This window comes from Mastomys coucha, unplaced genomic scaffold (assembly GCF_008632895.1).
Source record: "Mastomys coucha isolate ucsf_1 unplaced genomic scaffold, UCSF_Mcou_1 pScaffold9, whole genome shotgun sequence".
In the NCBI taxonomy this organism is placed as follows: Eukaryota; Metazoa; Chordata; class Mammalia; order Rodentia; family Muridae; genus Mastomys; species Mastomys coucha.
This window is the reverse complement of record NW_022196915.1, coordinates 22,424,228-22,446,258: the sequence shown is the minus strand read 5'-3', so window position 1 is coordinate 22,446,258 and position 22,031 is coordinate 22,424,228. Positions and strand designations below refer to the sequence as shown.

Genomic DNA, 22,031 nt, shown 5'->3' with positions numbered 1-22,031 from the left:
AACTGTTGGTCTTTTTACTCTTTGTCCTATAAACATGGCTGTAGAAGTTATATACAATGCTTGAGGGTAAGCCAAACCTGGTAGGGGCAAGCATCCTCTTCCAGCCATCCAGAGCCGTGTCGACCCAGTCATTATCCATTGGCAGGTGCAGGTCAATGAGTCTGATATGAATTCATTGGTATATATTCATGCATTTGCATCCTAGAATAAATCCTACTAAGCTTCAATATCCAATATATTTAATATGCTGTTGGAATCTGTTTGTTCTATGGTAGTGAAGCTTTTTGGGTTTTTTGTTCTGTTTTCTGAAACAGGTCTCGCATATTCTTGTCTGGCCTACAATTCAATTTGAAGAAAAGACCAGCCTTTACTTTGCAGAGATTTTCTTGCTTCTGCCTCCCGAGGGCTGAGACTACAAGCTTGTGTGAGTACAGCAGGGGGTTTCACATCTGTTTCTTTTGGGGGTTACTTTTGTTTTTAATTTTGATTTTCACTCTGAAGATCAAATCCAGGGCTTTGTACATGCTAGACATGCAATCTATAACTGTTATACTCCCCAGGCCCACAGTAATTTAGAGACAGAGGGTCACCAATGACACCCTTGAAATCCCAGCCATACTGCTGTGGCTTCTTGGTAGAGCCTTCTGGGTAGCTGGAGTTAGAGGCATTATGCACTCTTCCCAGCTTTCAGCTTGGGATGTCTGAATCTGATTTGATAGCTGAGTAATTTCACCTTCAGTGAATGGACTCACAAGTTCTTCCCTACTCTGTCTTTTTGAGAGTTTGAGAAAGATTATCATTAACTCGTCTTGAAATGTTATATAAAATTCACCAGTGCGGACATCTGGCTGGCCTCAGCTTTTTGTAAGAAACTTTTAAAATTATGAGCCCACAGTTTTTACTTGCTATTTGTCTATTCAGAATTTTCTCTCTTGTTTTGAGTTTATGATGGCAGTTTGTGTATTACAGGGATTCGATTTGGCTTACCTGATTTGTTTTTAATGAATTTTTTTATAGTTTTACTTTATCATCTTCATTTCTATAAAGTTGGTGCAATATTTCATATTAACTGTCCCTTCTCTATAGGATATATTAAAAAGGTCATATGAGTTATCTTGAAGGGATTCTTTAGTACTAGTATAGGAAACAACACATGCTAGGACATATTTGATACAAGCCAGTGAATAAAGGAATCTGTGGTTAGTCCATGCTAATATGATCAATTAAATGAATAAGCTAATGAATGCTAGAGAGTTTCTCTACAAGACTGTGGCAACCAATTAGTGTCATATGCCACATAATAGAAGTTTAGTCACCGATAAACTTCATATACAAGGGTTTTCCCTACAAGATGATAATGGAACTGAAAGATTCCTACTGTCTAGTGTAAAGATAGTTATCCTGATATCAAAGCCCAATATGTTATTCATGTGTTAGTATAAGGCACACCGGCCTATTGCACTGCCACCATATAAAAGGAAATACATACCACTACAAACAGTGTGTACTGCTTGGCATCGAAACAAATTAGATTAGTACTGATTTATAGATTTTTAAATTAGACTTGCTGTGGGACAGTGACTGAGCAAGCCAAGGACTCTCGTTCGCACGGTAACCAGCTGGAGCCCTCTCCAGACCCTTTTTCCTTCGGCCCGGACCCACAGGCCCATGCTCCATTCTCAGCTCTTCCACGGCATCCAGCAGAGTCTGAGGTGTCCAAGACTGAGAACCTGGCTTCTGTGTGGCCCAGGGACCCCAGAACTGGCTCTTCCACAGCATCCAGTGGTTTCTGTGGTGCTCGAGAGTCTGAGCCCGACTCCAGCAGGTCCGCAGGGACCCCCAGACTGCACCTTCCCCACTCCCTGAGCGGAGTCCTGCGGCTTATCACAACCCGACGCCCACCCAGCAGTGCCCTGGGGGGGGTGTGCACTCAAACTCCTCCTCGCCCAGTAGCCAGGGCCCTAGGCCGGACATAGGACCCTATTTTTACCCCACAACTTGCCATTACTTTAGCATATACTTCTTTTTAAGGTAATAGTATATGCTAAATTATGTCAGCAGCAACTCCAGTCTTTTCTTGTCACATTGCTTGGTTGTATCAATATGCTACATTAGGCAATAAACATACACTACTGAAGTTTGTGTGCCAGGATGATGCTCAAACAGAATCCCCTAGTGTGTTTCTCAGACCACACTCATGTCATTCAGTGCCCTGCTACTATAAAATCATTAATAAAATATAAAACCCCCATCAATAGTAAAAACCAATAAATAAATGTCATGTGAAGAATATAGTGCAAAATGAGATATAATATGTAGATTTGAAATAGTTCTGTGCAACCTTATTTTTACAAAAGGAAACAGTAGTTTTAAACTTAACAAACCATGACTATGTGAACTAAGTGAGCCACGTAAACACTACTGCTTTGTTCATTAGCTGTCACTGTTTTCATAGAACTCTTGAGAGTGAACAGTTGATTGAGAAGAGAGGGAAGCTTTGGCTTGTGATCTGGAGGCTGAAACACCCCATAGCAAGTGGCTATAATTGGTGATTGCTATATGCTGCCTTAAGCATGATGAAAGAGGTAGGAAGCCAAGTGAGCACATTAAAAGAGACAAACACAGGTTGAACTCTCCCAATCTGTTAAGAGCTCCACCTCCTTGACCCAGACATCTGCTGATAGTCCCCATCTCCTGGACTTCTGGAGGACACAAACTACAGAAATCACTAACACTGAAATCTATACTCAGATGATTTTCATGTACGGAGCACTGAGAAGGATACATGACTATTTGCAGTTATAAAGCATGGCAATAATACTCCTGTTATTAATATAACAGGAGTTCCTAAGTGTAGCTGGATATGGCTGCCTCTGGATACCATAGTTTGTGGAAATAGCAAGTCCTCTATGCACACAAAGTGAGGCACTAATCCACTAATCTTTAATGAAACAAAACAAAAGACAAAAGGGTTTTATCTCATAGGGGCCCTGGCATGCTCTGTGACATAGCTGCCAGAGTGATTGGACCCTGTATCCACAGATTGTCTCACTGGTCTTAAGAGCTGTGGTGGCTCCTGCTAGTTTAACGAAGGAAAGCAAACAAGTTAACTCTAGGTTAATATCTTATGCTCACAGCACATGATGTAAATTGAGGACCTCCTCCAAGGAACGCAAGAATGCTAGCTGTCAAATAACTGTATGACCTGGTGGCAGACCCTGCTTCTGGTCCAGCCTCAAGTCTGGTGTGAGAAGCCCTCCACCACCAATCCTGCTACCCTCTTGCCTGATTCCCATAGTACAACCAAGAGACTATAGGGGATGCACGAGGAAAAGAATAGACAGCTCAAAGCCACAGGGTGAAGACCATAGGGAAAGACCATTCTCCCAGGGACAACTAGCAGAACTCTGGTAACTGAGGAACTTTCATCACCCTACTCAAGAGGTCCACAAAATTGTCTGAGTTTCTCAGACAGTGTGTTAGACCTAAGCTGGACAGCCTAGCATAGGATATCTCAGCCCTATACCAGGTTTGTGCTAAAGTAAACCCAAAACAGAGTCCTTAACTTAGGAAAGAGTCAGAATAAGAGACCAATGCCTTAGAGAAGTCTGGGAAAACTCATTTCACCAAGACCTGGCTTTCACAGAAAGGCTACAAGTACTTGCTATTTTTTATAGATATCTTTTCCATGTGGGTTAGAAGGTTTCCCCGCTCAGACTGAAACTGCTCAAATAGTAGTTAAAAAGCTCTTCAGGAACTGGTCTGCTGATTCGGCCACCCCGGCAATGGTGTCCAATAACAGCTTGGATTTCACAGTCAAAACCTCTCAATTAATAGCTAAAGCTTTAGATGTAGATTGAAAACTTCAGTATGTATCTAGACCCCAAGGTTTTGGCCATGTAAAAAGAATAAACAGGACATAAAAAGAAATTCCCATAAAACTCTCATTAGATTCTAGCAAAGGATGGCCAAGTCTCTTTTCTTTGCTTTCCTTCAGTCTGCTGCACTCATATAGTGAGGTTTTTACCTCCATGAGATTATGATTGGAAGACCTCCCCCACAGCTTCCCAGGCTCAGAGACTAGAAGTTGGCAGAACTCTCTAATGGGGGAGGGAGGGAAGGACTGTGCTCCCCTGTCTCAGCAGAGAAGAGAAGGGGGAATAGGAGGATGATTTGTGTGAGTTGGTACTGGGAGGAGAGGAAGACTGATTCTGGGATGTAAAGCAAATGGATGGATGGATAGATGGATAGATAGATAGATAGATAGATAGATAGATAGATAATAAAAACATTCCTTTACAGAATATTCCTACAAATTTGAAAAGGCTTAGACTTAACTTCTGAGTTAAAGAAAACTCTGTCTGAATATGTGGTTGTTTCTATGCTAATTGATGAGGACTCATTTAAAAAAAAATTGCCATAGTTAGGGAAAAATCTCAAAAAGAGAAAGAGACAAAGACATAAGTCATATCATTGATACAAGTCTCTGTTCTCTCGGTCCCCTTGGCTAACTGCTCTGCTATCAGTACTAGTCAACTAGGCCATTAATTCTCATTCTGATTAGATTAAAAGTGGGCCCTTGCATCTTAAACTATATGGCTCTTTGTGTATCAGTTCAGTAAGATTAATGGTCCTTATGACCATTTATTTATTCATTTCATATATGAATTGCAGCTTCCCTGTCCTCACAGCTTCCCCCATGGTTCCTCTACCCTCCTCTTCTCCTCTGAAAAGGGTGCCTCACCTGGGTACCAAGCCACCCTGTCAAATCAAGTGAGAGCATAACTAGGCACATCATCTCCCACTGAGACCAGATGACAAGACAGCCCAGTTAAGGGAGCAGGATCCACAGGCAGGCAACAGAGTCAGGGACAGATCCTGCTCCAGTTGTTGGGGGACCTTAAAGACCAAGTTGCATGTCTGTTACATGTGTGGGTAGTGGGGTAGGTCCACCCCATGTATGTTCTTTGGTCGGTGGTTCAGTCTCTGGGAGCCCCAAGGATCCAGATTCCAACCATACCTTTTAGAGCATGATGAGCTCTTGATTTGACTCATTCACTAAGACCAGTGGAGAAAGTAATAGGGATCCAGACATTCCTATACCCTGAGGCCTTCGCACAACTAACTCCATGGTGGAAGTACCATTTAGTCTGTAAACCTCAGCATGTAGACAGTACCACCTACAAAAACTAAAACAAAGGCCTAATCCATCTAAGTCCATACATAATTCTGGGAAAGTTTCTAAAAGTACTGGCCTTGCTTTTTGGCTTCTATAGTTCTGCTTCTGGCTAACTGTTCTTATTAACTGACATATGTCAACCCACAACAGGGTTTTTGAGTTTAACACCCTGAGAAAAGCTCAGTGCTATACTGAGATCCTAAATACCCAGTGCAGTTGCTGGCAAGCTAGTAAAGACTTTCCATTGCCTTAAACTCATCTCTGAGGAGTCCTCTTTGAGTAGTACCTCCCATCAATAGGCCACAAAGCAATCCTTAACAAGCTGAAGAAGACTGAATCTTACTTATCAAGTAAGTACACTTACAAAGTATCTTTTTATAAGCCCAATGGAATAACACTAGAATCCAAACAGGGTGCGGGATGGGGGGCAGAGTGAGGGATTGGAAGCTTTCCGAAAGAAGTAGAAATTAGAGAACACACTTTGATGCCTATTGGGTCAAATTAAAATTGAAAGGGGAGATTTAGAAAATACTTTGAGACAAATGAAAGTTAGATGGAACACATCAAAATTTTGGATTACAACAAAGGCAGGAATAAAAGAAGATACCATAGCCATAAACACATTACAAGTATGGAAGTATCTCCAACCCCAAAGTAATTGATCACAAGAATGGACAGTAAAAGAACAAACTAAGGCACACTTACACCTATACTGAGACATTTCTTTGATTCCTAGGCACATAGACTGCACTTCACAAACATTGGAATCGACTCAATAGATGGATTGGTACTCCATCTGGTTATTTTTAAAATATATTTCTCTACTTACAAACCCCTAGGCAAGACTAAGCTTCCACTGTGATCTCTTGTTGACAACAGTAATATGAGTCTAGATTACTCACTATACAATATTCAGAAATAAATCCTATCACAAAAAAAAAGGTTTTCTAAGTTTTATACTTGCTGTGCTAACAATGTGATTTTCTGAACCTGAAGAGCTTCATAATCCTGATACAACTGGCAGTTGCAAGTTTAATGATGGATAACTCACTGTGAAGCAGTTGGTACCATTCCACTCCACCTTTCCTGACATTTTCTTCTAGGGATATAAAAGAAGTGGCATGAGATGAAAACAGGATCATTTACAAAAAAACCATTTACTAATGGTGAAATGCAGTCCTAATATTCAATTTAATTAACGGTCCATTCTAACCCATTTCAGGACTTCCTTGATGATAAGGGATTTATAGCCAAGTTTCCTATCTCTAGAAGAAGTGAAATCATGAAAAGAAAGCTAAGTTTGAGCTTTAAACAAAAGCCCTTCAGCCTCCAAAAGTGAACATCTGCCATGCCAGTTGACCTCAAGTACCATATTTGATCTATAAAAGCAGAAATATTCTGGAGAATGCCAGAGAAGACACATGATTTCCCTGAGCCCATTGGTCCACAGACTGTGAACATTTGTTTCATTTCATAGAAGGAAAATACTGTAGTGAAGTCTTTAATCCCTTCCCACAATTCCCGCTGAGTTGAAATCTGATTGGATTTCCTTCCAAACTGTAATGAGATCTTGGAATCCCTTTCTAGTGTCCCTCTCTGGCATCTGGGTCTAAGGTAGGGCAATAGGACTCCATGTTCTCACCTCATGCACTAAAACTAGGCTATAATCCTGCCCTTCACCTCCTTATCCACAGAATGTATCTTATGCCCAGAACTGGTGACCCCCATTGGTATAAGGTTAACTGGAAAGCCTTTATTTATGGATTAAAGGATCAACTCTGCAAAGCTTTGGCTGTACTTTTTACTGTGTTTACTTTTGCTATCTGCTAGAACTTCAGAGACAATGAAGGAATTACGTTAGTCACTCCTTCCCAACTACAACCAAAGCAATCCCATAATTAAAGCCTAACTTTGTTTTTTAAATATGGAAACACATGGGGATGTGTTTCCATACTTAAAAACATGTATCAATGTATCAATTTTTTGTGGTCTATGAAGTTATGGGTAAATGGAAGGAGGGAAAAAGAGAAGGAAAAGGAAAAGCTTAAGAGGTTGCTGCTGGAAGGGAAGAAATGAATCTTGAAATCCCATTTTCAGACCTAGCTGTTAGCACTGCCTGGCCCTGACCAGGCCAGCCCTGGAGGGAGGTATGTGGGCTGGCTGTAGAATTAATTGAATTTCACAACTTGCCTCACATTCCTGCTGGCACAAAGTGCCTTGGAAGGACAGAGGCATCACAGGAGGCCAGCGCAATGGCAGGACCAAGCCTGAGCACTGCTGTGAGCCTTTCTTTACACAACTCCTGCCTCAAAATAGCTTGCCTGCTAGCACCCCAGCAGAGAAACCACCCCCCATGCAAGGGAGGAGGAAGATGTGTGGTGTCTCTAAGATACAGACTGGTCCTCAGCTCCAGGATGAAGCCCAGGAACTGAAATACATTTCCATCACAAGAGCTTTTACCTATAAAAGACACCTATACTTAGCTATGTGAATTTTAAATACTTCCTGGCTGTAACACTGTATTATTGCCTTAAGAAGCAGCTTTTTTAACATCAGTGTCCCAGCCCTAGTGATGTCTAGAATCTCCACATACCTGGGGCCCTAGTTTCCTGCCTCACTTTTTTTTTTGGAGTTTTATTTCATCTAATTGTATTGTGTGTGTGTGTGTGTGTGTGTGTGTGTGTGTGTGTGTGTGTGTTGCATGCTCACATATGTAGAGATCAGAGGACAACTATGGTACTTTTCTGACACTTGTGGAATCTAGTGATCCCAGCTAGGTTGTCAGGCCTGTACACAGCACTTCTACATGCTGAACCAAGTCTCCCATGCCTGCCTTGCCTCTTGCTCAGATATTAATCAAGAGCAGGACACACTGCACTAGTCACCAAATTGCCTTAAATAGGTTGTCATAGGCAATCTTCTCAAAAATGCTGTAAAGGATGAGTCAGTATCATCACACTAATAAGGAAAGAGCAGCCTAAATGACTGAGGAAACATGACTAATACCAGGACATTTGAAGAAAAAAAAAAGCCCTGAATTTATACAACTTCAAATCTAGGGTTGTTTGCATAGATGTATTCTCACAAAAATTCTGAATTGCTTCTGTGGCCATTTCCCTCTCCCACAATGCTGCCTACCTGCCATAGCCTTGCTACTAACGGCATGTTTATTAATGAATGGCTGTCTAAATGAACATAAGATCTATTGGTTTAAATACATTAGTGCATTTGATCATTGAGCAGAAGCGTTACTGCTAATAACATTTCTTGATGACAAATCTGACTTCTTCAACTATGTCTAAGAATACTTCCACACAACCTACATTTATTCATGAATTCATGCATTCAAAATGCCACCTTTAAGATGCTAGGCACTATGCCAGGGGGTTGAGCAAAAGAAAAAATGCACACTGCATACACAGCACATGCTGTCTCATGGGAGTATAGCCTAAATGAATGGATATACAATCCTAGCAGGAAATGTGCCAGGAAGGGAAGCTTTCCTAGAAGCTGGGGATATGTTCGGGAAAAGAAGACATTCTCTCTCTCTCTCTTCCTTTTCCTCTCCACTTGTCCCTTCCCCCCTCTCCCCTATCCACCTCTCCCTTTACCCTCCATTATTCCTACCTTCTGCTCCTCTAGCTTGTCCCCTTAGGCACATGTATGTGTGTGTGTGCATGTGCATGTATGTGGGCATGCATACACATAAGCTGTTGTTTGATTTTCAAGACATGAAAATATTAGTCAAGTGAGGGGAGGCAAAACGTTAATCACTTTGGGCAGTATATGTGCAAAGGCATTTGGAAAGGAGGAAATGTGGTCCATTGCATGAGCAAGAAGAAGGATGTCTGTAGAGGCTGAAGAGAAACTAACAAGATACTGATGTCTCATTAAGGAAAGAAATGGCTTTCTAGCATTTTCACCTGGAAAATGTCTTACATTAGGGTCAACTGGACCTCCTTCTAACACATTAGTCTAGGAAGCAACTTCCTTCAGAGTGACCACTGCACTCACCATCCTCAGTTCCACTTGTGTCGTCTTCAAGTACGCTTTTATAGCTTCCTCTGGGTTCAACATTTTCCTCTATTTTGCTGAATTACTCTATCACAGAAACATAGGACAACTCATCAAGAAACATGTGTCAACTTACTGTACCTTTGAGATCTATAGATTTCTCCTGTCTGTGGAATTTGTTTTCACTTTTCTTTTTATTATTTCTACTTTTTAAATTTTAAACGTTTTGTACTTTGAAAATTTCTTCTGTGAATACTATATTTATCAACCCCACCACTCCTGCTTCCCCTCCAACTTCTTTCATGAACTCCTACCAACTCTTCTCTAATTACCTTTTTTTCTTTAATCATTGGTGTTATGTGTGTGTATCATTTGCATATATTATGCTATAAATTTATATGTGTATGTACAACATGCTTAATTAACTTTAGTGTTGTTTATATGTGTATGTGTTTAGAACAGACCTCTTGGGACTGGATAGCCCATCAGGGGCCTATCCCTGGAAAAGACCAATTCTCCCTCTCTCAGCAGCCACCAACTGCTTGTAGCTCTTCACCTAGGGCTGGGGCCTTGTCAGGAGAATGAGTATCCCTGCACTCATGTTGGCATGTCAACTGGTGATACTATTACACAGGGTTTGTTTAGACAACTGTGCTTTGAGATTACATGGGTGCAGTTTCCCTGTCATGTACAGAAAATACCATTCAATCCAGGTACCCATGTCTTCTGGTACTTAAGATCTTTCACTATCTCTCACTCAGAATTTCCTGGGCCTTAGGTATAGGAGTTTCACTGTAGAAGTTATCAGTTGGCATTTGGTACTTCATGGTCAGTTGGACTCTGCATTCTAAACAGTTGTAGATTTCTTCAATAGTCCCTAGTTGCTACAAAAAGATGCCTCTCTAATGAAGGGTAAATATCAACTTATTTGTTGATATATGGATAAGTGTTTTGAATATATCTAGGAATTTTACTAATTTAGGAAAGTGGTAGTTGAGATAGTCCATACCCAGCCATGGGTATTTACAGTTTATGGCAAGGTTTATAGCACAAGGCATGAATTCCCTCCTATTTAGTGGACCATAAGCCTAATAGACAGCTGTTAGTTACTCTCAAGATGTAAATGCCACTATTGTAACTTTGGGAGATAGTACATCATGTTGGTCATGGTCTCAGTATGCAAGCTTTGGTAGGACTGATGACTGCTTCTCTCCCTGACAGCTTGCATAGCACTTTTTGTTATTGTGAGTGCTAGTGTACACAGAGCATGTTCATACCAGTTCTACTTTGAGTCCTCCAAGCCCTGTGTCTGAAGTATGATGTTTTTAATGATAGAGTCTATTGTAGAAAAATTTAATCTTAATCCTCCATTTCTACCCAGTCCTTAACCATTTAGATCCCAGATAAAACACACACCACCTTTATGTTTGCAATAAGCTTTAATCAGCACTAGAGCTGGGCAGATATCTACCCTCTATGCTATTAGAATGTATTTCCTACTGGTATCCCCAAGTGATTACTTACTATGTTTTCATCTGGGCTGCTCTTAACTCCAATTTGCCAGTCCTTGGGGTCATGCTTTCTTGACTCCTAACCCATGGCATCTTAGTCCTCTCTCCACCTTCTTCAAACCCCTCCCCTTCCATGGCTCCTCCAACCCCAAGGCCTAGAGAACCAAGCCCTGCCTATCTCAATTCTGCCCAGCTATAGGACATTGGAATCTTTATTCACCAATCAGAAATAACTTGGGGGCAAGGTCACATACAATCACTCGGGTCTATGTCTATGTGAGGACTCTCTCATGTCTGGGGCAACCAGATCTTGAGGGTCTGCACTTAGCATGGCAATGCATAGCATCAGATCAAACCTCAACAAGAGTCTTACTTCCAGGTTCTGGGAAGCAACTAAAGGCAGCAGCTATATATACCCTGTGCTGAATGGGAATTTTTGTGATCCTTGGACTAACAACTTGAAGAGAATTTTCCCATGCATGTCACTAGGGTTTTTATTAGACACTGTATAGATTTTAGGGGAAGCCATATTACCTCATGTAGACACTATTGTTTTTGTGGGTTTGGTTTGGTTTGGTTTGGTTTGGTTTGGATTGGTTTTGGATTCTTTGACACAGTTTTCTCTGTGTAACAGTCCTGGCTGTCCTGGAACTTACTTTGTAGACCAGGTAGCCTCAAACTCATAGACTTCTGCCTACCTCTGCCTCCCTAGTGCTAGGATTAAAGGTGTGAGTCACTACACACAGCTAGACACTATTCTTAACTTCAGTTGTGCACGTCATTTTGTTTATAATTTTATTCTCTGTATTGATTACTTTTGAATCACTGATAAAACATCTAACAGAAACAAGGGGAGAAAGAATGACTTTGACTCAGGATTTCAGAGAATATCATATTCCTAATAATGGTGGTGAAGGCAGCTTAAACAGGTTGATCTATGGTGGCAGAAGCCTGCCAGGCAGCTTATTCACATCATTATAGATCAGAAAGCAAAGAGTTTTAGCCAGAACCAAAAGTGAACATAACCTTCAAGACGTGACCTCAGCTAGCAAAATCACAGATCCTTGAGATTTCACAACTTCCCAAAATAATGTGATGAAATGTGCAAACACATGAGCTAGTGGGGTACATTTGGAGAATACCAAACTATAATATCACCATATTTGTGTTCTTAAATAATGTACCTTAGTTTTTTTTTTATTATTGCCTGATGAACTGTTGTGTAATTTGAATAAGAACCAGCCCCATAGCCTCATGTATTTGAATGGGTCCCCAGATAGTATAACTCTTTTTACAGGATTGTTGGAGGAGGTATGCCACTGAAAGTGGGCTTTGAGTTTTCAAAAGCCCACTCCATCTCTCTGTCTCTCTCTGTCTCTCTCTTTGTCTGTCTCTGTCTGTCTCTGTCTCTCTGTCTCTGTGTCTATGTCTCTCTCTGTCTCTGTCTCTCTCTCTCTGTCTCTCTCTCTCTCTCTCTCTTTCTCTCTCTCTCTCTCTCTCTCTCTCTCTCTCTCCAGTTTGCAGGTCAGGATTTCTTAACTAGTCTTCCAGCACCATGACTTGCCTGCCTGCTGCCATCCATTGGACTGAGTACAGGGTCCCCAGTGAAGAAGCTAGAGAAAGGACACAAGAAGCTGAAGGAGTTGCAGCCCCTTAGGACGAACAACAATATGAACTAACTAGTACCCTCAGAGGTCCCAGGGACTAAACAACCAACCAAAGAGTACACATGGTAGGACTCATGGCTCCAGCTTCATATGTAGCAGAGGATGGCCTAATAGTCATTAATGGGAGGAGAGGCCCTTGGTCCTGTAAAGGTGCCAATGTAAAGATTTACCAGGGCCAGGAAGTGGGAGAGGGTGGGTTAGTGAGCAGGGGGACGGGAGAGGGTACAGGGTTGTTTTTGGTTTTGTTTTTGTTTTTGGTTTTGGTTTTGGTTTTGGTTTTTTTCTGAGGGGAAACTGGGAAAGGAGATACCATTTGAAATGTAAATAAAGAAAATATCTACAAAAAAAATCTCAAAAAAAAAAGAAAAGTAAAATTAAGACAGGTATGAAATTATTTGTGTATAGCTTTTTTTCTGTCAACACCATTCCTGTGTAATTCATTTTTTCTTGTCACACAAAGCTGTAATTTATAGATTACTGTTGGTGAAAAGCCCTAATTCTAGAAGCATATATAATCATTCTATTGTTGATGGACACTGGCTTGTTTCTAGTCCTTATAAATAATGTCACTCTGAACACCCTTGAAAATGCCCATTGTACATATTGTGCAGACACTGGTTTGGATCTAACCAGATATAAAAATGGGAAGCGTAGATTTTACTTGATAATGACATATTTTCCAAAAGATTTACACCATCTTAATCTCCTTAATTAGTTTCACATCATGTTTAATACTACTTATAGAGGTTTTGTTTGTTTAGGTTTGGTGTTTTTTTTCTTTTATTAATTTACTGACAGCTTTGTACATGTATGTAGTGCATTCTGATAACATGTAGCACCTCATCCTCTCTTACTTCCTTTGCTTCCTCATCAACTTCTATTCCTTCACATTTTTCTTTCTATTATCATGTTCATTTTGGCTTGGTTTTCTGACTCATCAAGTTTTGTTGTTTTGGTTTGGTTTGAAATTTATTCTTTAATTTTTTTTTTTTTTTTTTTTTTTTTTTTACAGCCCAGACTTTATTCCCTGGAACACCCTCTGACTGTTCTACATTCCACACCTTTTCCCCTCCCCCACACCCCTCCTATCTCCAAGAGATCCCCCACCCACACCCACTCCATCAGACCTCCCCACTCCCTGGTGCCCCAAGTCTCTCTAGGGTTAGGTACATCTTCTCTGACTGAGTCTAGACCCAGCAGTCCTCTGCTGTATATGTGCTAATATTAGCTGGTGTATGCTGTCTGGTTGGTGGTTCAGTGTCTGAGAGATCCCAGGGACCAGGTTAGTTGAGATTGTTGTTCTTCCTATAGGAGTGCCCTCCTCCTCAGCTTCTTCTAGCGTTCCCCTAATTCAATCACAGAGGTCACCAGCTTCTGTCCATTGGTTGGGTGTAAATGTCTGCATCTGATCCTTTCAGCTGCTTGTTGGGCAGTCATGATAGGCCCCTGTTTGTAAGCACACCGTAGCATCAGTAATAGTGTGAGGCCTTGGGGCCTCCTCCTGAGCTGGATCCCAATTTAGGCCTGTCACTGGACTTCCTTTTCCTCAGGCTCCTCTCCACTTTTGCTCCTGCAGTTCTTTCAGACAGGAACAATTCTGGGTGAGAGTTTTTGACTGTGGGAGGGCAACCCCATCCCTTCACTTGATGCCATGTCTTTCTACTGGAAGTGGACTTTATAGGTTTCCTCTCCCCACTGTAGGGCATTTCATCTAAGGTCCCTCCCTTTGAGTCCTGAGAGTATCTCACCTCCCAGGCCTCTGTTAGAGTCTAGAGGGTCCCCTCTCCCCTCCTACCTTCCAAGGTTGCCTGTTTTGATTCTTTCTGCTGGCCCTCATGACTTCAGTGTTATTCCTCCTTCCAATACCTGATTATGTTCCCCTCTTCCCTTCCCTGTCCCCTTTCCCACCCAGATCCCTCCCTCCTCCTTTATGATTACTTTCTACTCCCTCCCAAGTGGGAATGAGGTGTCCTCACTTGGTCCCTTTGGTTTGTTAGCCATCTTGAGTCCTGTGGGTTGCATCCTGGGAATTCTGCAGTTTTTAGCTAATATCTACTTATTAGTGAATACATACCATGCATGTCCTTTTGGGTCTGCAGTACCTCATTCAGGATGATATTTTCTAGGTCCATTCACTTGCCTGCAAAACTCAGGAAGTCCTTATTCTTAATGGCTGAGTAGTATTCCATTGGGTAAATGAACCATATTTTCAGTATCCATTCTTCTGTTGTGAGACATCTGGGTTGTTTCCAACTTCTGGCTATAGCTATAACTAATAAAGAGGCTATGAACATAGTGGAACATGCACCCCTGTGGCATGGTAAGGCATGTTTTGAGTATATGCCCAAAAGTGCTATAGCTGAGTCTTCAGGTAGATCTATTTCCAATTTTCTGAGGAACTTCCAGATTGATGTCCAGTGTAGTTGTACTAGTTTGCAATCCTACTAGCAATGAGGAGTGTTACTCTTTCTCTACATCCTCTCCAATATGTGCTGTCACTTGAGGTTTTGCTCTTAGCTATTCTGATTGATGTAAGGTAGAACCTCAGGGTCATTTTGATTTGCATTTCCCTGATGACTAATGACTTTAAACATTTAAGTACTTCTCGGCCATTCAAGATTCCTCTGTTGTGAATTCTCTGTTTAGTTCTATACCCCATTTTTTGATTGAGTTATTTGGTTTCTTGAGTTCTTTATATAGTTTGGCTATTAGCCCTTTATTGGATGTGGGGTTAGTGAAGAATTTTTTCAATCAGTAGGTTGCTGATTTGTCCTATTGGCTATGTCCCTTGCCCTACAAAAGCTTTCCAGTTTCATGAAGTCCCATTTATCAATTCTTGATCTTAGAGCCTGAACCATTGGAGTTCTGTTTAAGAAATTTCCCCCTATGCTAATGAATTTGAGACTCTTTCTCATTTTCTCTTCTGTTAGATTCAGTGTATCTGGTTTTATGTTGAGGTCCTTGATCCACTTAGACAAGAGCTTTCTACAAGGTGACAAATATGAATCTAGTTTTCATTTTTCTATGAAAACAGATTGCCAGTTAGACCAACACCATTTATCTGCCTACATGAACATGAGAGTGAAGCTATTCACTGTAGTTTGGAAATTTACCAGTTGCTACAGCATTGAAAACAATGACTTCATCTCCCCAAGCAAATATCAACTGCTTTCCTGGTAGAGGCCAGGGCAGACTCCATGGGCCCCTTTCTCATTCAGGACTCAATGTTGATTGACCCAATCTTATGTAGTCCATATGAAGTAATAGTAGCCACTGTCGATTCATGAGGACAGTGGCCATGTTATGCCAAGAAAACAGCACTTCATGAATCTCCTACCCACCATTTGGCTTTTACACTCATTCTGCCACCCACCTTTCCCCCAATATTTTTGAGCCTTGAGAGGGATAATATAGATGTCCCTTGAGAAATAGGCATTCAGCAATCATTCGCTTTTAGCATTGTGATCAGCCATGATTGTCAGCATTAATGTTAATTCACTGCAAATGAGGAGGAGGAGGAGGATATGAAGGAGATAGAGGAGGAGATGGAAAAGATGGAGGCAGAGGAGGATATAGAAGAAGAGGATGAAGAGATGAGTAAGTTTCTCTAACCAAGGCTAAGGGTAGTGCTAGTCTTTGGATATAAGCATAAATATTTGGAAGAGAGTTTGGCAATATGCATATTTAGAAAATTAGAATCAGTTCATTTGCTCTTAGGGTCTTTGGCATTTCCAGTAATGGATTCTTGACCATTTTTGTACTATCAAGCATTAACTGACCTCCTATGAAGTAGGCCTGAGATCCAATCAAAATACACTTGGTTACCCATATTACAGGCACACCACTATTGTACCAGTGGGAAGGTCTTGCTTGATGGGTTGGTATTTTCAACAATTAATATTTCTTTTTGACAATTATGACAATAATATTTTTAGTTTATAAGTTAGTAGGTTTTAATATGGGTTTTTTTTAATAAATACTTAGCTATGGGTGGCCTTCCCACTCATAACCACCTTTCTTCACTCCTGTTCCCTCTCTTTTTTCAACCTTTCTAGCCCTAGATTTATACTGATGTGTTTTCAAATCACGTGTTTTGTTACCACCATCATATCATCTTCTTTCAGATCTTTTTTCCTCCCTACTTCTTCATGCCTACTTTCTTTTTTCTTGGCTCCTGTATATCCTAATTCCAACTTTAGCATAGTAATCTAAAAATTCATATCTAGAATTAATATACTAAACAGAACATAGAGCATTTGTCTTTCTGGACCCACATTTTGTCAAGTGGCATAATATTTTGAAGTTTAATCAGTTTTTATATAATTTCATAATTTCATTTTTCTTTAGCAGAAATTCCATGTTTAAATGTACTGCATTTTTACCACTTAGTATCAGTTGATGAATATCTAGGTAGGTCAATTTCCTAGCTATTATGAACACAGCAGCAATGCATATCACATACAAGTATCTATATAGTTACATATAAAGACCTTTGTGTATATGTCAGGAATGTCATACCTGGTTCTTATGATAGGAAACTTCCACATTGATTTCCATATTTCTGTACCAGATTTTACACATATTAAAAGTATATAAGAATTTCCCTTTCCCCCACATACTCACTACTACTTATTGTGACATATTGTCATTTGTTTTCTCAAAAATGGTCATTCTTATTTTTTTTTTAAGATATTTTCTTTATTTACAATTCAAATGTTATTCCCATTCCTGGTTTCCCCTCCAAAAACTCTCTACCCATTCCCTCTCCTCCTGCTTACCACCCATCTACTCCTGCTGCCTGGTCCTGGCATTCCCCTACACTGGTGCATAGAGCCTTTACAGGACCAAGTGCCTCTCCTCCCATTGATGACCTATAAGGCCATCCTCTGCTACATATGCTGCTGGAGCCATGGGTCCCTCCATGTGTACTCTTTGGTTGGTGGTTTAGAACCTGGGAGCTCCTAGAGCTGGTTGGTTGATTCACACTGTTATTCCTCCTATGGAGCAACAAACTCCATCAGCTCGTTGAGTCCTTTCTCTATCTGCTCCATTGGGGACCCTGTGTTTAGTCAAATGGTTGGCTGAAAGCATCCACCTCTGTATTTGTCAGGCACTGGCAGAGCCTCTCAGGAGAAAGCTATAACAGACTCCTGTCAGCAAGTACTTGTTGGCATCCACAAAAGTGTCTGGGTTTGGTACATGGGATGGATCTGCAGGTGGGGAAGGCTCTGGATGGCCTTTCTGCCAGTCTCTATTCCACACTTTGTCTCTGTATCTCCTCCCATGGGTATTTTGTTCCCCCTTCTAAGATGAACTAAAGTATCCACACTTTGGTCTTCCTTCTTCTTGAGCTTCATATGGTCTGTGAATTGTATCTTAGATATTCTGAACTTCTGGGCTAATATCCATTTAACAATAAGTGTGTACCATACTTATTCTTTTGTGATTGGGTTACCTCACTCAGGATTATATTTGCTAGTTCCATCCATTTGCCTAAGAATCCATAAATTCATTGTTTATAATAGCTGAGTAGTACTCCATTGTGTAAAAGTACCACATTTGCTATATCCATTCTTCTGTTAAGGGACATCTGGGCTGTTTCCAGCTTCTGGCTATTATAAATAAGGCTGCTATGAACATAGTGGAGCATGCATGCTTATTAAATGTTGGAGCATTTTCTGGGTATATGCCCAGGAGTGGTATTGCTGGATCCAATTTTCTGAGGAACCTACAAACTGACTTCCAAAGTGGTTGTACCAGCTTAAAATCCAACCAGAAATGGAGGAGTGTTCCTCTTTCTCCACATCCTCACCAGAATCTGCTGTCACCTGAGTTTTTGATCTTAGCCATTTTGACTTGTATGAGGTGAAATCTCAGGGTTGTTTTGATTTGCATTTTAATAATGACTAAGGATGTTGAACATTTCTTTAGGTGCTTCTCAGCCATTTGGTATTCCTCAGTTGAGGATTCTTTGTCTAGCTTTGTACCCCAATTTCTAACTGGGACATTTATTTCTCTGAAGTCTAAGTTCTTAGTTCTTTGGATATATTGGATATTAGCATGAGCATGGGAGATCTTTCCATCTTCTGAGATCTTCTTTGATTTCTTTCTTCAGAGATGTGAAGGTTTTTGTCATGGAGATCTTTAACTTGCTTGATTAGAGTCACACCAAGGTATTTTATATTATTTCTGACTATTGTGAAGGGTGTTGTTTCCCTAATTTCTTTCTCAGCCTGTTTATCCTTTGTGTACAGAAAGGCCACTGATTTGTTTGAGGTAATTTTTTTGTTTGTTTGTTTGAGGTAATTTTATATCCAGCTACTTTGCTGAAGTTGTTTATTAGGTTTAGGAGTTCTCTGGTAGAATTTTGGGGGTCACTTAAAAATATTATCATATCACCTGCAAATAGGGATATATTGACTTCTTTTCCAATTTGACCTCCTTTTGTTGTCTAATTGCTGTGGCTAGAACTGTAAGTACTATATTGAATAGGTAGGGAGAGAGTGGGCAGCCTTGTCTAGTCCCTAATTTTAGTAGAATTTCTTCAAGTTTCTCTTCATTTAGTTTTATTTTGGCTACTGGTTTGCTATATATTGCTTTTACTATGTTTAGGTATGGGCCTTGAATTCTTGGTCTTTCCAATACTTTTATCATGAAGGGGTGTTGGATTTTGTCAAATGCTTTCTCATCATCTAATGAAAGGATCATGTGGGTTTTTTCCTTTGATTTTGTTTACATAGTAGATTACAATGATGGATTTCTGTATATTCAACCATCCCTGCATCTGGAGACCATTCCTACATCCGGAGATGAAGCCTACTTGAGCATGATGAATGATCATTTTGATGTGTTCTTGGATTCAGTTTGTGAGAATTTTATTGAGTATTTTTACAGCGATATTCCTAAGGGAAATTGGTCTGAAGTTCTCTTTCTTTGTTGAGTCTTTGTATGGTTTAGGTATAAGTGTAATTGTGGCTACATATATAGAATTGGGTAGTATTTCCTCTGTTTCTATTTTGTGGAATAGTTTAACGAGTATTGGTATTAGGCCTTCTTTGAAGGTCTGATAGAATTCTACACTAAACCCTGGGCATTTTTTGATTAGGATACTATTAATGACTGCTTCTATTTCTTTAAAGGCTATGTGACTGTTTAGATCATTTATCTGATCCTGATCTAACTTTGGTAACTAGTCTCTGTCTAGAAAATAGTCCATTTCATCGAGATTTTCCAGTTCTGTTGAATATAGGCTTTTGTAGTAGGACCTGATGATTTTTTTTTTGATTTCCTCAGTTTCTGTTGTTATGTCTCCCTTTTGATTTCTGATTTTGTTAATTCGGATACTGTCTCTGTGACCTCTGATTAGTCTGGCTAATGGTTTATGTATCTTGCTGATTTTCTCAAAGAATCCACTCCTGGTTTTGTTGATTCTTTGAATAGTTCTTTTTTGTTTCTATTTAGTTGATTTTAGCCTTTAGTTTGATTATTTCTTGCCATCTACTCCTCTTGGGTGCATTTGCCTCTTTTTTGTTCTAGAGCTTTCAGGTGTGCTGTCAAGCTGCTAGTGTAAGCTCTTTCCAGTTTCTTTTTGGAGGCACTGATAGCTATGAATTTTGCTCTTACCACCGCTTTCATTGTGTCCCATAAGTTTTGGTAGGTTGTGTCTTCATTTTCATTAAATTCTAAAAAGTCTTTAATTTCTTTCTATTTCTTCCTTGACCAAGTTATCTTTGAGTAGAGTATTGTTCAGCTTCCATGTATATGTGTGTTTCCCATTGTTTTTGTTGGAGTTTAAGACAAGTCTTAGTCCAAGGTGATTTGATAGGGTGGATGAGATTATTTCAGTCTTCTTGTATCTGATGAATCCTGTTTTGTGACCAATTATATGGTCAGTTTTGGAGAAGGTACCATGAGGTGCAAGAAGAAGGTATATTCTTTTGCTTTAGGATGAAATGTTTTATTAATATCTGTTAGATTCATTTGGTTCACAACTTCTGTTACTTTCACTGTGTCTCTGTTTAGTTTGTGTTTCCATGATCTGTTCATTGCCAAGAGTGGGGTGATGAAGTCTCCAAGTATTGTGTGGGTGTGATGTGTACTTTGAACTTTAGTAGAATTTCTTTTATGAATGTTTCTGCCCTTGCATTTAGAGAATAGATGTTCAGAATTGAGAGTCCATCTTGGTAGATTTTTCCTTTGACAAGTATGAATTATTCTTCCTTATCCTTTTTGATAACTTTTGGTTGAAAGTCAATTTTATTCAATATTAGAATGGCTACTCTAGCTTGTTTCTTGGAACCATTTGCTTGGAAAATTGTTTTCCAGCCTTTTTCCTCTGAGGTAGTGTCTGTCTTTGTCACTGAGGCATGTTTTCAGTATGCAACAAAATGCTGGGTCCTGTTTACGTATCCAGTGTTTTAGCCTATGTCTTTTTACTGGGAAATTAGTCCATTGATGTTAAGAGATATTTAAAAAAGTGATTGTTACTTCTTGTTATTTTTGTGTTAGAGGTGGACTTATATTTGTGTGGCTATCTTCTTTTGGGTTTGTTGAAAGATTACTTTCTTGTTTTTTCTAGGGTATAGTTTCCCTTCTTGTGTTTTCCATCTATTATCCTTTGTAGAGCTAGATTTGTGGACAGATATTGTACAATTTGGTTTTATCCTGGAATATCTTGGTTTCTCCATCTGTGGTAATTGAGAGTTTTGCTGGATATAGTAGTCTGGGCTGGCATTTTTGTTCTCTTAGGGTCAGTATGAAATCTGCCCAGGATCTTCTAGCGTTCATAGTCTCTGGTGAAAAGTCTGGTGTAATTCTGATAGGACTGCCTATAGATGTTACTTGGCCTTTTTCTCTTACTGCTTTTAATATTCTTTCTCTGTTTTGTGCATTTGGTGTTTTGACAATTATATGATGGGAGAATTTCTATTCTGGTCAAGTCTATTTGGAGTTCTGTAGGCTTCTTGTATGTTCATGGGCATCTCTTTCTTTAGGTTAGGGAAGTTTTCTTCTATAATTTTGTTGAAGATATTTACTTGTCTTTTAAGTTGGGAATATTTACTTTCTTCTATACCTATTATCCTTCAGTTTGGTCTTCTCATTGTGTCTGTATTTCCTGGATGTTTTGGATTAGGAGCTTTTTGCATTTTGCATTTTCTTTGACTGTTGTATCATTGTGTTCTATATCTTCTGTACCTGAGATTCTTTCTTCTATTTCTTGTATTCTTTCTGTTGGTGATGCTTGCATCTATGACTCCTAATCTCTTTCCTAGGTTTTTCTATCTCTAGTGTTGTCTCACTTTATTCTTTATGGTGATTTCTTTATTGTCTCTATTTCCATTTCTAGATCCTGGATGATTTTGTTCATTTCTTTCACCTGTTTGGTTGTGTTTTCCTGTAATTCTTTAAGCAATTTTTGTGTTTCTTCTTTTAGGTCTTTTACCTTTTTACCAATGTTTGAAGGAAGCCGGCCCGCAGCTTCACTTCATTCCGTGGGTGATTCACAAACAGGGGAACTCGAGATTCTGTAAGATAAGCGGGTAGGGAGAAAAGAGAGACGACACCAGGAAAGTGTTCTTATCAAGGTGTGTGTTTTACTTAAGGAAACGGAAAATATATATCCTAGAGGCAATAGAGTCAAGCCTTTCGGCAGATAGGTGA

At 39.9% G+C, this 22,031-nt stretch overlaps 1 long non-coding RNA gene across 3 annotated transcripts in view; it reads left to right on the top strand.

Moving 5' to 3' along the window:
- The first annotated feature begins 263 nt into the window (after positions 1-263).
- LOC116084496 overlaps positions 264-22,031 on the top strand; it is an 82,780-nt gene continuing 61,012 nt past the window's right edge. For 2 of the 3 annotated variants that reach the window (XR_004116135.1, XR_004116132.1), the window contains exon 1: positions 264-424. This is a non-coding gene — a long non-coding RNA (uncharacterized LOC116084496). Of the gene's footprint in view, positions 425-10,053; positions 10,106-22,031 lie in introns of those variants that run through there. The other variant, XR_004116134.1, reaches the window with a different exon arrangement.